We start from the raw sequence: 6,070 nt of genomic DNA on the forward strand, positions 1-6,070 counted from the left end.
TTGGAAAAGAACAAAATAAATCGATCTTAGTATTGTGCATTGGAATATATTTTTGAATTGTTTAAGAGGTACATAATTTTTTAGTTTGGATGTTAGTGTGGTCAGTCCATCGTAAGTTTTCATTAAATATGACGTCAAGATATTGGGTTTGCTTAAAATTATCTATGCTTGCGCAATGTCATGTTGAGGATGGGTGTGAGCAGTCATGTATTTTCAGAACAAAGATTCGAGGAGGTAGATCTCTTTGTGTTATAATGTGTGTCATAAATTTTTTTTTTTTTTTTATATATTCAGACTAAGTCAGCTTAAAGAAATGTGTTGAGCAATGTATCAGCTTGAGTAATACGCTATCATCAGCGAACGTCACAATGTTGCTTCCTGTAATTAGTTCGCAAAGACCATTGATGTAGATGAGAAACAATAGCGGACGTAGAACACTACCATGGGGCACCCCGTAACTGATCGAGAGGAGTTCACTTTTTACGTTGTTGATAATAACTTGCTATATAACAGTAAGTTAAGTTCGTTTCCAGTAATGCCGAGTTAAGTTAGTTTCTTAAATAGAATATAGTCAGATATTGTATGGAAAGCTTTACAAAAAGAAAAAGGAAGGCTTTGAAAGGTCTGAAGTTGTTGAAATCGTTTTTTGGTGCTGACTTTTGAGTGTGATAGAGTGCTAAGGTTAAAATTTTTTTTTAACCGGAGATGTGGGTCCGGTTTCGAGTTCTTGGGTACGAACTGTATGACGCACGGTTCCGGCCCCGATCTCGGTCCGGACCCGCACTGGTGAGTGTCACTAGTCACCGAGAGCTGGCACCAGTGACGCGAATGTGGGGGGATGCGGGAAGCCACACTGTCGAGCGCTGAGTACATACGAAGAGTCATTCGTGTCCAAGTTCGTATCCGAGTTCTCTGGGATTGGTTGATTTGAAAGAAGTAGGGGTGGGATTCACTTCCCGCAAAGGACTCGGGTTCAAGAACCTATTCCGGCTTAACCTAAACACCACCCACGCAACTTTTGGGACCTATTTATCAAACGTCATATTAGTAGACATCATACTTCAAATTCGGAACTAACACTATCATCTTGCAACTAATTTTTTGCGTATTTTTGGCAGCTAATTGTTTTGAAATTTGAATGTAAAATTTCTAAAATAATAATTGTTCAAAATAAGTTAATAAAAGGTTGTTCCTAATATATTTAAAACCAACTGAAAACATGGCTGAGCAACAAAGTCATAATCAACTTCCAAACGTTATGACAACAATTTAAAGACAACTAAGACGAAATAAAAAAATGTAAAACGATAAGGTCACCTCCGAATAAATAAAAGGTGGGGAGGACTGTGAAAACTGTGATTTAAAAAAATATTATGCTTAATAATTACATCATGTGCCTGAAAACATTGCCACAGCGATCATATTTATGCAAAAAAAAAACAACCTATTGCCAAAATACTTTTCGAATAAAATTAGATACAACAAGGACATTCACAGATATAACATAATTATATACAAGGACATTTACATACATAACAAATTTATATACGGAAAGGACATTTACAGACATGACAAAATTATATACTGCAAGGACATTCACAGACATAGCAAAATTATATAAAATAAGGATATTTCATTTACACACATAACAAAATTATATAACACAGGGACATTTACAAACATAACAAAATTATATACAACAAGGACATTTACAGACATAACGAAATTATATACAACAAGGACATTTCCAGACATAACAAAATTATATACAACAAGGACATTCACAGACATAACACTAGAAACTCCTACCAAAAAAAGGCAAAGCCAATACACAAAATAGTTTACTATACAAAGGAATGCAATACAGACTTATAATGTCTGTACCAATTGATAGATTCAAGCTGCATTTTAAAAGCCATGTGTGTAAATAAAACTAAATTAGACATTTGTAAGCTTGGATGTACAAATGGATAAAATAAAAAGACAATGTAAGCAATTCCTAAATGAATATTTGAAATAGAAAAATCAGAAAATGATACGGTCACATCTAGGACTCGAACCCAAGACCCTTACCTTGCCGGGGCACCGCTCTACCAACTGAGCTAATTGGACCCTTTTTCCTTCGGTCATTATTTAACCGTATCATACTTCGAATAAGTACCTACTACCGACATTTTTCTCACTACAATTTTTTATTGGCTGCTATCTTTATGCATGATCGCAAGATTCAACTCGAACTAAATGCAATCAAGACAGTGTCTTAGATAAATATATCTTATTGGAATAACTTAGTGAGTAAAACCTCAAATTGTAATATTTGATTTTTCTGTTTCCAATATTCGTTTAGGAATTGATAATATTTTATTCAATAATTAAATATTACAATTTCAGGTTTTACTCACTAAGTTATTCCAAATAAAATAATTAAAACATAATTAAATAGCTTAGCTTATAAAAAGATTTTAAATGATAGTTTTTGACATTTTATTGTCTAATATATATCCTGGGACCGTTACTGTTTATCATTTATGTAAATGACATATTCAATCAAAGATTAAATGGAAAATATAATATCTTATGCTGATGACACTGTCATAATAATTGAAGGTACTGATTGGAATAATGTTAATAACTTAGCAAATACTGATATTAATATACTGAAAAATTGGTTCGATAAAAACCTCCTCTCATTAAATACTGAAAAAACAAAATGTATCCCATTCTCTATCAACAAATTTAAATCAATACTAGAATTAAAAATTATAATACATCAACTTAAATGTAACAGAACTAATTGCAATCAAGAATGTTCTATACTTAGTCTAACTTCTGAAATTAAATATCTTGGTATATATATAGATCAACATTTCAAATGGAAAAAACAAATTTGTGAACTTGTCAAAAGAATTAGAAAATGTATTTATATATTTATAAGGCTTAGAAATATTCTTAGACTAGAAAACCTAAAAAGAGTGTACTATGCAATTTTACAATCTATATTACAATATGGTATTATTGGCTGGGGAGGAACTTATAACAATATATTAAATCCACTTAAAATAGTTCAAAGATTGATAATTAAAGTAATATTGAAAAAACCATCCAAATTTTCTACTGAGATTCTCTTTTCAATATTCAATGTACCCACAATAGACAATATATATAAAAAATATTCAATTCTACAAATTTATAAAGAAATACAGTTAAATAACTTACAATTCAATTCATCAGTAAGATATCAAAAAACTATCAAAATCCCAAAACTTAATACAAAGCACACACAAAATACCTATCTCTATCTAGGTATAACATATTTTAACATCCTTCCATTATATCTAAAAAATATTGAAGATATTCAGGAATTTAAAATAAAATTAAAAAATTACCTAAAACTACTATAAAAGTCCATATCTTACTTTTATTATTATTTCCTTCAAATCTTGAAACTGTATTATTGATAAATCTTGCCTATTTCTTACTTATCCCTTTGGTTTTGCAAATATATTATTTACTTACTTACATGATTCCATATAATTGAGCTAGGATTCACTCACCAAACACAAGAGCCTTGTCTCTTTATGGTGAGGAAAAGCTATTATTATTTACCTTGATAACACTGTATAATATGTATAATTGTATATTTATTGTAAAAACATACAAATATTAAATAAAAAAAAATAAAAAAAAGTATACCACAAGAAAATGCATGTATAATGGAGCTAATTTGTATTAAAAAATAAAAATATTGTAAAATGATGACAATAATACAACGGAACAGAAAATAATACAATAATAATTATTATTCGGGCAGCTGTCCATTTATTGGCGGCTAACAGATTTGGGTGCCTCGATATTGGTAAGCAAATACAGAAATGTAATGTTGATTCTAACTAGTAACCAGGGTGATACTGAGTACCTACTAGATTATGGTGTTGATAATCTCAGATAATACAGTGTGTCCGGGGGTAAACTTCGAGGGGTAATTTTACATCATTTTAGGAGTAAGAAAGTAAAATAACTTTTTTCGATATTCCAATGGTTTAAGATAGTTTTTAGGTAAAACAAGTTGTTTTGTTTGTATGGGATAAGAAATATTATTCAATGGAAAAATATATTTTAAAGGAAAATGAACATAAGAATTTATAAAAAAAATAGTTATCTTTTTAACTTCTACAATCATGCAGTCAAATAAATCACCTCCCGAACTAAGTTCCTCTTCATGTGGTCTAATTGTCTAATATATACATGCATTTTAAAATTTTAATTTTAATTAAAATCAATTTACACTTGGCTTATTTAAAATATTCATTACATAAGTATATAATTTTAATGTAGGCAATTTTTTATGTCAATGGGAACTAAACTATACATTTCGATGCTTTTGTGCAATATATTGTATGTTTTAATGTATTGATTTGTTTCGTATGGTATCTCTAATTTGGTAGTAAATTGTTAAAAAACTTTGTGGTTAAAAATTAAACCTAGGCATTGAAAATTCTTAGTTTAACACTCATTATATCTGATTCCTTGTGCACTTAATGACATCGTTTGACAAACTGTCACACTGTCAAAAACATAAATCTATTCAAGAAAATGGTAAAAAATTCCTTACTAGCAGAGAGTGGTGATATTGGGTTGCCTATTTCGTGGCTTTTGTCATGAATCACCTTAGGAGCCCCATCTCCATGATCCATCTGTGTATGTGTTATGTGATTTACTTATTTGATTGAATATAATTGTAAAGCTGCTCATCTCAACACAAGAATTTCCCTAGTGAGGTGAGCAGCAGAAGAAAACAAAATACTTCAAGGCAGTTTTAAGTATAGAACGGTATTGGTCGCATTTTTACATATTTTCTATCGTACTAAACAATAATCATAATCCAATGAAACATCAAAACAATATCTATGAGGCAAGTGACTTGCGCATGTATTCTATGTGTGTCAAATGCATAAAATATCCGACAAGAGCGCCACCAGATAAAAGGCGGTCTGCATAAAATGAGGTCTATTTAAAATGAGGTCTACACAGAAGACGGTCTGTGGCAGGACAACGTCTGCCCGAGCCCACTAATTTATTACGTATTCCAAAAATAAAATAAATTTATTGCGCTTAAAAATTGTCTAATTGCTCATTTGGGGTTATTTTGAGCTACCTACACTATGTGCGGGGCAACGATCTGTCCATATAAATAAAAATGTAAATGTACGTTTGCACAAAATTTTAAATTTCCAAAAGATCTTCACCGATTACTTTGAAATTTTGACACATCGTTGCATTTAAGTTTTTATATACCTTTTTATATATAATAATAATAATATTTGGCTAATTTATATAGCGCCGTTTTCGTGAGAAATCACCTCAAGGGCGCTGTATAGATGTCACAGATGATATAGATGTCACCTGCGACAGGTAAAAAAATGTTTTTTTTAAACAGACAAAATTGTTTCTCAATCTGCACAGACAAACTGAGCCAGAGCAACACGTGGCGGGGAACAGCTAGTTGTTTTATAAATTTGTAAAAACTCGTTTTATTAAATCATTACATTTTGTTTTTCTTCCCTCGTCCTATTTGGGTTTTGGACGCTTGCCACATACGGCACTAGTCGGGAGATTGGAAAACATGCTTCATTAAATATTTTCGCTAACGCCTAACTAGAATGTTTTTTTTATATAATAGCGCGCTCCCTCTTACTCCTCAAATATTCGTATTTATATATATCTCCCATTCAAACCATCTTTAGTAATCTTCTTATTTTCTTTGAACGCTTACTTCAGTTATTATTATTATATTTCATAAATCATACACAAATTAATTTTCCTCACGGCCTGTTTCATCTTTTCGGATGCTGTGTGGAGGGTCTTTTTAAGAAAAGAAGGTATGTGGAGGACGTTCTGAGAAGACAAAAGGTATGAGGGTTGGGTAGGAATCTAGGGGTTCAGTGTGTCTAGGAGTGATGGGGGTATGAATATATTCCTCCCACTGCGGCAATGGATCAAAAGGCAAAGGGTTTCCCCAAAACAAGTCTCTCCCGATCTGGCAAGCCACTCAGCTGGTGGGCAGGCGCAT

The sequence above is a fragment of the Hesperophylax consimilis genome, chromosome 3, assembly GCF_061612785.1.
Source record: "Hesperophylax consimilis isolate HC1 chromosome 3, BYU_Hcon_1.0, whole genome shotgun sequence".
In the NCBI taxonomy this organism is placed as follows: domain Eukaryota; kingdom Metazoa; phylum Arthropoda; class Insecta; order Trichoptera; family Limnephilidae; genus Hesperophylax; species Hesperophylax consimilis.